This window comes from Homalodisca vitripennis, chromosome 5 (assembly GCF_021130785.1).
Source record: "Homalodisca vitripennis isolate AUS2020 chromosome 5, UT_GWSS_2.1, whole genome shotgun sequence".
Lineage (NCBI taxonomy): Eukaryota > Metazoa > Arthropoda > Insecta > Hemiptera > Cicadellidae > Homalodisca > Homalodisca vitripennis.
The window spans coordinates 123311274-123321545 of record NC_060211.1 but is presented as its reverse complement, the minus strand read 5'-3'; positions in this window follow the sequence as shown (position 1 = coordinate 123321545).

The following is a 10272-nucleotide window of genomic DNA, read 5'->3' as shown; positions in this document are numbered from 1 at the left end:
TCACTGGAAACTCATTTTAAAAAGAGGTTTTAGAAAATCCTGACTTTTCAAAGAGAAACTGCAGGAAACGGTAATTACAATTCGTTAACATTGTAGTTTCTCAAATTTTAGTTCTTACCTATTTAGCTTTCCTTAACTTTTAAAAGGTAATACAAATATTTATTAAGTGATAAGTTACAAAATATTTCAATATTCTTTCTTGCTATCCTTCGGAGATTAATCACCACAGGCTTATCTACCAAATAATTATACAAAATTTACATTGTTATAAAATTATGATTATAATAGCATTTAATTTTTTCTTCTTAATAATAATACGAATTAAATACGAAATAATTAAAATGTTTTCTCTTAATTTTTCTTCTTAAAATTGTGTTCGAGGTCTGCCGCACGAATGGATCTCGTCTTACCTCAGGGATAGAAGCCAGTGTGTGCAGATTGCGAATACCCTGTCAGGAAAGGTTCAAATGACTAATGGTGTCCTACAGGGATCTATCCTTAGACCTGTACTTTTCCTTGTGTACGTCAACAGATTGAACTCATCGATCCTTACGGGGAAGATGGTTCAGTATGCTGAAGATACAACTCTCTGCATCAGAGCAAAAACAAAAGATGAATTAGAAATCAACTCATCTTTAGAACTGAATTCATGTATTCAGTATTTTTCAACACTAAATCTGAGGGCCAACAGTTCCAAATCAAGCGTCGTCAATTTTTTTCTTCGGCAGCAAAACAACCCGACAACTTCGCTACCGTGATGGCGGATGATGTTTTAATAGAAGAAACTGATTCCACCAAGTTCTTCGGAATGCACCTAGATCGAGGGCTAACTTGGGACGACCACATTGACGGCATTTGTTCAAAGGTTTCCTCAGGCATTTATGTCTTACGGAACCTTGCAAAATTCTGCTCTTTGGATATACTAAGAACGACCTACTTTGGCTTGGTATATCCACATCTGACATACGGTTTGAGACTGTGGGGCAGCTGTTCTAAATACAAATTCGAACATGTATTTAGAAGTCAAAAGAAAGCTGTCCGAATCATTGCAAAATTGAACTTCAGAGATTCATGCAAAAACACCTTCAGGGAGCTTGGATTGCTGACTTTGCCCTGTCTCTATATCCTGGAGGTTGTCCTGTACTGCCGTTCTAAGTGTAACTTGGTTCAAGGCAGGGACGTTCACCAGTATGGGACTAGAGGCAGGGACAACTTCCGCGTTCAACAACACAGAACTGCAGCATTCGAACGTTAGCCGTCTGAGGTTGGTGTCAAGCTAATCAATGAGCTCCCTGGAGAGATCAAACAATTGAGTGACAAAAAAAATTTTAAAACTCGACTAAGACATCTTTTGGTGTCGAGGGTGTTTTACTCAGTTGACGAGTTTATGGAGTTATGGAGGAGTTATGGCAGTGGCAGGATTGTCTGGTGAGAATGAAGATGAGAGTGAATGAGAGAAACATGTGACTGTGTGCGTGAGTGAATGAAGTGTAGGCCTACCTTTTTATTATTTAAATATTTATTTATGACATTTTTACTATCCAAATATTTATTTATGACGTTTGTATGCAATTTTATAATTGTTTTATAATTTTATAATAATAATATTAATTCATTAATATTATTATTATTATATTAATAGACAATAGACAATACTCTTTATTTACATATTCATAGAGAATAGTAAAAGCGTCCTTAAAACTAACCCCTTCAGAGATAAGATTTTAAAGACTTTATTAATCATGCAAAAATGAGGTTGTATTGCTTTATTTAACGACATAATCGTACAATTGGTGGAGATAGAAATGTGAACTAATTAAAAGCTCGTATTTTAGTAGTTACCTTATCATAAAAACCGCCTTATGATGTATTTTCGTATTTAGTACAATCTTATATTATATCGAACTCGAAAGAGAATCTCGCTTGCGAGAAACATTAAAACGTCAATTCCTTTAGTACTTTCTCACACAATGCGCTGCCACTAAAAAAAACTGTTTTACCTAAACATCACTGAAACAAACTTTCAGTAGAAAATTAATATGTTTTATACCAAACTACTCAATTCCCCTTAAATATTCTCCATCTTAAAATATCATTTAAAAAACTTGTAAATAAAGTAGTTTTGCTGAAATGATTAAGTAATAATGTGTATCTATTATTATTCAGAATTAATTCATAGCAATTAAAATTCCACTTTTAAAAATTTGTTTATTGTGAACAAAATTATACAAATATAATTCACTTGATTTATCATGAAATATTATTTAGTGTAACTCTATATTTAAAACGTTATTATACAAATAAAGACATAATAATCAGTATATGTACGTTATGTACTCTTTGCGCAGAGTGGCTGAGCCGCTACAGTCTACAAATACAGGTTTTAAAATTTATTAACTCAATGCCTAAAATGATTAGTTTCAGTTTATGACTTTGGCTAGCTATTATTGAGGCAATCTTTTGTTTGGCATTCAATCTCTGTTTCTTACAATGATGATTAGGCCTACTTTGTACGAGGCATTATAATTTCGATAAAAGAGCTACTAAACAGCAAACGTCTAATTTAACGTAGTCTCTGTTTCTTCCAGTTGACTCTTGTTTCTATGCAATTCTTCTTATGAAGCATTATGATTAGGGAACAAAAGAAAATAAAAATAAAACATCACCAGCAGTAAAAAGAACCTACTCCGCCGGGATCCGAATCCGGATTTCTCACTTGCCGGGAAAATGTGCTGCCACTACACCTCATAGCCCTTATTTTTTAACGTCTAAATTATTTTGTATTTGGCCGTTTCTATCACATAATGTGTGTAATAACCAAATTTAAAAATAACGATTTAGGTTACTTATTATACTATATATCATATTATATGATGCTAAATACTATATAAAATGAATGTGTAATATCGTCATATCTCATGTATAATGCTGTATATGAAATAACTGGCTCAATTTTGTTAAAGTTCTATTTTTTCATAATTTTTGTATTCTTATTTGTTTTGATATTTTTTGAATATTAGGCACCCAAGACCATTTTTATACCTTCTTTTCATAATTATAATTTATCACTTATAATTTTATCAACATGTTTATGAAAGGTGTGTGTGTAACTATATTTCACTTCTGTATAATTTTTTAAGATTGTTAAACAGACCAAAATACATACTCATAATTAGAGTAGATCTTGTATTAACAAAGTGATCATTAAAGAATGGTACTTTGTTCCTTGTTGCAAGTAAATGAAACTTTCAAGAAGAGAGAAATGTGTTGAAGCTTAATGTAAGAAAAACGTAATTGCTTTTCTTGTAACGCTCCTGACACAAGTCTATTAACGTTCTTATATGGGAGTTACAAGTACTGCTTTGTTCTTTATTGGTAGGCAATCAAATCACCTGGCGGGTAAAGACAATTTAGGCTATTGTTTTCTCTTTATTGACTTGTCACTTAAGATTTCTTTTATCTAAGATTCAAAATACTCATAGTTATTACATTTTCTGTGGTTGTTTTAACTGTAGTTTTATAGTTAAACATAAGTGTAATTTTGTATGTTGAATCTAAGAATAAAAAGAATAATGTAATTTTTTTTGGTATTAATTGATTGGTGTAAGCTATCTTTATTTATATTTGAAACAGTGAAGTTCGTTGTTGGAAATCAGCTAGACCACACTCAGTGTTGTTTATAATTCGCGGGGAAACGATAGTTTCTCTTCTTTATGATACGATAGCGGTGGGGCCACGGTCGGTGGGGACCATCGTTAATTTTATCTATATATATATATATAATATATATATATATATATATATATATATATATATATATATATATATATATATATATATATATGTAAACTATATATATATATATATATATAGTTTACATAAGGTGTGAACTAATGATGAAAATACTAATTAAAATCAGTTTTCGTCGATTTGGCGAATCAACCAGGTCTGGAGCAGGGGTAGCAGCTATGACTGAATGTGTGAGCGAATGTCTGTCTATCTCTGTACATCTGCATGGTGAGTGAATTGTACGCGCTTTATGTTGACATTTTAACGCATTGTATACAACGTTCCTTGTATCAGACAAAAATGAAATATTATTATTTTGCGAAAAAAATATGTTTTAATCTAATTAGTACTATGAGCAAGTATCCTATGAATGCAGTCCTGCAGATCTGTGACTTTCACGGATGAAGAATTCAAGTTATTAAAAAAATTAAAAATTAGTAATTACTAAAATTAGACATTTTTGTTTGTGTATCAAATTTATTAGAATAATTTGGATGAATATTGTATTTGTTCGTGTGGAGGGCATCGCCGGAAATAAGCTGCAAGTAAACGGAGCCACGGGCCAAGAAAGTTTGGAAACCCCTCGTTACCAAATTCACATTACTAGTCAATTCTCCCGCTTTTAGACATTTACTCGGCATTATTCCACTTTAACTTCTGTGAAACTTAATGTATCTTAAAAATTCATCCAAGAGATTAAAAAACTTTATTTGCAAAAAGTTTATAGAAGAATCTGTTAAAAATTGTGTATGACTTTGCGTCATATTATTTTTATCGTGTCTCATATTGGAGAAAAAGGTGTATATCAATTTTCTAACTATACACAAAATATTCAACCCGAACATTACTCTGGCATCAAGGGAATTGGCCTCAAGAATTATCAGATGTTGGGTGACTAGCTTATAATAGTCACGTGTTTATTACTTCAATCTGAAAGAATCATGAAGCCATGCCTTTGCCCAGTAGTTAATTACCTGACGTTCATATCGCATGGGTATCCCAAATAATGGCTGAGTCCACATTAACATCGTAGACAATTCCTTATTTAGTAATACATCAGATGTCTCAATTACCTCTAATTTCAATGCAGCCTGGGGCCAAACACACAATGAGGTTGTTGAGTTTACCCAGACTGGGAACAGCAATGTAAAATTCCCAGACGATTCCTGGCACGAACTCACAGGACAGCGTTTTAAGACCACTTACCTTGAATGATGTACAAACGAAGTATCTGGCTCTCATGTGGTAGTCTGTCAACATGTAGGTGACACCATTACCACTTACACAAGAGGTAAATCACGCAGAAAACATACAAAGTAGCAGAGCCCACTTACCACAGTCCATCACTTTCCAAGATGTTGGCCCCAGTGAAATCTTTTACCAAAAGTAACCCTGAGATGCTTCACCTGAGTTGGCATGGAAAGATTAGTTTCTTACACCATCAAGGCTGCAATGCCTTCCATCTTTCTCCTCCTAGTAAAAGGGATGGCGGTAGCTTTGGAAGGATTAACTGAGAGATTACTCCCTTGGGACCATCCCTTGGCTTTCTTAGATCGGTAACTGACCCATTTTGTTTACCAGCCCACAAGCACAGCCAATGACGCAGTGTAGCGGCTAATGGTACAACGGTTGTAGCAAGATAACCGAATCAAGCAACGTTGTTGTGTTCATAATAGTACAGTAAAGTTGCAAAGAGCCGTCGAATTTATGAATGAGTAAGATTCCAGATTCAAATTAAATGCTTTTAGAGTTGATGAACGATGCCATCCGAATCTTACTTGGATTTTAATTGGAATATTAGCCTCGGTCTGGAAGAAAATAAGGCTGATGCTCCAGAGAAAGAGAAAAGACACCTAAATTGAAGTGGGAATAACTTTGAAAACGACAGATTAATTTGGTATATGCGAGTAAATTATTACAAAATTGATGTTTGCTATAAAAATGTATTTGGTCTCCATAGCTAACGAATGAATAGTGACTGTGGTCTCCAATACCAATTGGCGGAGTAAATGTTTTAATTTCAACTAGCGAAACTTCAGGAATTACTCATCTATATACAGGGTGAGTTTTTTTAAAGTGATCCAATAGCTAACTTTTTAATTACACGACTTAGCACCACACTTTAAATTTGGAACTTGCTCAATTTTAAGTTTCACTCAGGGATACACTTTCAAATTTTTTGAAGATGGCCGCCATTTTCCAATATGGCGGTCAACTTTAAAATCTCTTATGGAACACCCTGTATTTTATGTTGTTTTTAGATTCTACTCAACAAAATAATACATTTTTGCTTTTGAGAGTTTTTCAATATCTCTAATGGTTCAGGAGCTACGTGGACTGGAAGTTTTCATAATTTTTGCCAATATGGCGGCCAACTTTAAAATATTTTATGGAACACCCTGTATTTTATGTTGTTTTTATATTCTACACTACAAAATAAGACATTTTTGCATTTTAGAGTTTTTCTATATCTCTAATGGTTCAGGAGCTACGTGGACTGCAAGTTTTTATCATCAGTCCGAAAAAATCCGAAAACTTGCTGTCCACGTAGCTCCTGAACCATTAGAGATATAGAAAAACTCTAAAATGCAAAAATGTCTTATTTTGTAGTGTAGAATATAAAAACAACATAAAATACAGGGTGTTCCATAAAATATTTTAAAGTTGGCCGCCATATTGGCAAAAATTATGAAAACTTCCAGTCCACGTAGCTCCTGAACCATTAGAGATATTGAAAAACTCTCAAAAGCAAAAATGTATTATTTTGTTGAGTAGAATCTAAAAACAACATAAAATACAGGGTGTTCCATAAGAGATTTTAAAGTTGACCGCCATATTGGAAAATGGCGGCCATCTTAAAAAAAATTTGAAAGTGTATCCCTGAGTGAAACTTAAAATTGAGCAAGTTCCAAATTTAAAGTGTGGTGCTAAGTCGTGTAATTAAAAAGTTAGCTATTGGATCACTTTAAAAAACTCACCCTGTACAGTAGAACTTTGCATATATATTCAAGTTACAGTTCAATAATTGTTTTTCTTACACTTTAAATTAATTTCTAGTAGATTGTTTATGTTTTCACTTTTCTAACCTCTTAAACCAGCCAAATTCATATTTGGCATATTTAAGTTTTGGATTATTTAAAACACCTTTCCTATTGCCTGAATGTTCAATGTGGCTGAATAAATAACCTGTTTACAAGTGAGCACTACATTTTCTGTTTGGTTTCATTTGAGGTAGTATAGCAATTATCCTAAATATATTACTAAGTGAAGATCGTACATCTGCTATAATGTACGTAATTATTAGAAAATATAGTACCTTGATCCTAATTCTAAAATTTAATTTTTAAACCATGTAATACAATTTTATCCACGAATATTTCATACATTTCTGTTTATAATATAATTTTGACAGAATTGATCAAAATATATTTTGTTAATGGTTTTAACATATACAAAAATGCATACGTGATCAAGATACAACACGGATCTAGTACCTAAAGACGTAGGTATTTTCTACCTTAGACCTATATATTTTTTATAGGAATACTAGAAATAACACTTCTTTTCATAAGGTAAAAGGTATATACGAGAGTACAGTTAAGCAATTCAAATAGTTCTAAACGAATATTGTCAACTTTAAATAATTTTATAAATTAAGTTTAATAATTATGAAATATAAAATTATTTTAATTAACCAATGTTGTAAATGGATAAATCAGCACCTTACATTACTTTTTTCATTTGCCTTATTGAGCTTACAGAATTTACTGGCTATGGTAATTTAAACATAACCTCGTTTTTCTCAATTTCATAAATAGTAGTGTCTTCTTTTATGATTTTTTTGGAATCCGTGCATCTTTTTTAAGATAAGTAAACTCATACGTTTCGTTATTAATGGCCATAAGTTCTGCAACAAAATACTCCACATGTTTCGGTAGACAGCTTCACAAGAACAAAACTTCTAATTAAAAGATTCACGTCATCAGGATCTTCAAAATCTGCGAAATCTTCTTCAGAAAACCTCTCCTCTTCGCATAGGTTAGCTATATCTCCTTGTTCTGAAGCAGGAGCTGTCGAACAGAACCATTTTAGAGATTTTGGCTTATTGATTTCCCTTTCTTCTTTAATGTTTTTTATCTATATTGCATTCTCTTTTTCTATTCTCTCTTTTTCAGGGGTGTACGTTAAAATTGGGGATTTATCCTTTTGACCTTCATTTATAAGTCTGTTTTCTAGGCAACGCTTTAAGTAAAGGTCTGATATCTTCTCAATGTTGTAATATGCTTTAAATGTACTGTAAATCACCCTATGTAACGGCTGTATTTTATGGCTGCTGTGTGGATGAAATGCCACTAAAGTAACACCATTTTCCTTGGCCAGTGTAATAGTATTCACAGAGGTATGACTCTTATAGTCGTCAATCAAAATATTGTTATTGCCAGCACAACTAAATTTAATCAAATGTTGCATAAAATCTTATAACAGTTTTTCAGTTGACCATCCAATTAGATTGGCCTATCCATTGGTTCAACAATGGGAGCATCCTCTAACATGTGGTCCATAACTTTCTTGCCGAGAAAAGTTAAAATTGGGGGCATAAATCTACTCCCCGCATTTATACCATCTATCATTGTTACGACCTTTGCGAGCCAATATTTTTGAGGAAACATGGACGATAGAGACAACAGTCCATCACTATTCCATGTGTTGAATGGTGAATAGAGGGGTTTTAATCTAAAGCTTTCTTATAATTATCGGGGGAAATGGGTCACGTTAGGTTTATTAAATGAAGTAGAGCGGGCCAAGCTATTTTCTTCGGAGTTTCTCAAAGAACTGAGAGAATTTCTGTTGTCTTGAACATCTCTCACAGAGGTTATGAAACCATTCCTTGCCAGCTATCGTTTTGATGTCCCATATATTCTATTTTTTCTTCACAAAAAAACCTTCTTTGTGTCATTACTTTGCCTACATTTATAATGGGTCAAACCTGACACTTTGAAGGCCTTAAGGTGCCGTATAAGTGTCGGTTTGTTAATCCCAGTTTCTTTAACAGCAGAATAAACGGTACGCTCTTTCTTTAAGACCGTTTCCATTGCATTCTTTGTGTCCTCTTTACGTATTGGGTTTTGTTAGCTCCAGTTTTGCTTCTTGGCATCTAAAGCCAAATATTTAGGGAGAGGTATTTTAGAATTATTATATTTCGTTTTATAAATTAAAGTAACAAATCTATTTAGTTATCTAAGAGTTATAGTTCTTACTATATATATATATATATAGTAAAAAATCTTGAATATGTCTGTAGGTCCTTCATCGCCATGCATAAGTATTAGGCATGAGATAATACTTCAGAAGAGCTCGTCTGCGGATAGAAGCAAGGTTATTTCTTGGATGTAGGGAGTAAGAACTCTGTTAGGCCTACTACTTATTTCTCTTTTAATATTTTAGGAAAGTGGTTTTTACGTTTATCAGTCTACTTAAATTACATACGTATGTACATGTTTTCCGAGAAGAAAATTCAGAGGATTGAGTATTGAAGCAGTAGTACATGACAAGTCCTAAGAATGTTGAAGTAGTTAGTCAGTATTTTATGGACGAGGAGCATCCAAAATAGTTTTCAGCTTTGTGACATCTTCAGACAATTGGAACTTATGGTATGTCCCAAATAGGCGATTTCTTCTAGGAAAAAATCACATTTGTCTGCATTAAATGGTTATTTCGACATAACTTGTTTAATACTCCAATCAAGTTTGTTTTACGCTCTGAAAATGTATCCCCTGTACAAAAATAAGCAGTGGTTCATGGAATTATCTTTAATAAATTGGTCTATGAACTTATGAAACTCATTAGTTGCTTTACAAAGCTTGAACAAAGGCACTTTCTTTCTTATTCTTAAGATATAAGTATGGTTTGTGTATGTTCAAAGTGCAGAAGTATTTCCCACCAGGTATTTTGTGGAATACATCTTGTATCTTCAATCTTGCAACTGTGGATTCAGATTAACCCTAAGGTCAGCATAAATTCTGACCTGAAGATTAGGCTTTGGTATGGCAACTATGGGTTCCCCACTGAGAATATTCAATCTTATTCTGTGATGCTTTCTGCCTCCAATTTGTCTAGTTCAGTGTCAACTTGTGCCATTCACTAAGAGGGGGTGGGGGTTGACACTAAACTAGACAAATTGGCATAAGGAACACTGGTTTAGCATATTGATACAGTTGAAGAGAAACATTACCGTTTACACATCCTATCTTGTCTTGAAAATTAGAGGAAATCCTTCACAATGGTTGAGAAATCTGGCTTTCTTATAACATTTGTTTGATTTAGTTCTGTGAAGTTAATTAAAGTTTGGAGATCCAATTTCTGTCAAGTAGTTTTTATGTTGACTATATATCAATCCTCGTCCCAAAAACACTCTTGATAGATAATTTTGACTTTTGCAACTCTTACAGGTGACCTGTATACCAACTTCATTGACATGCATTT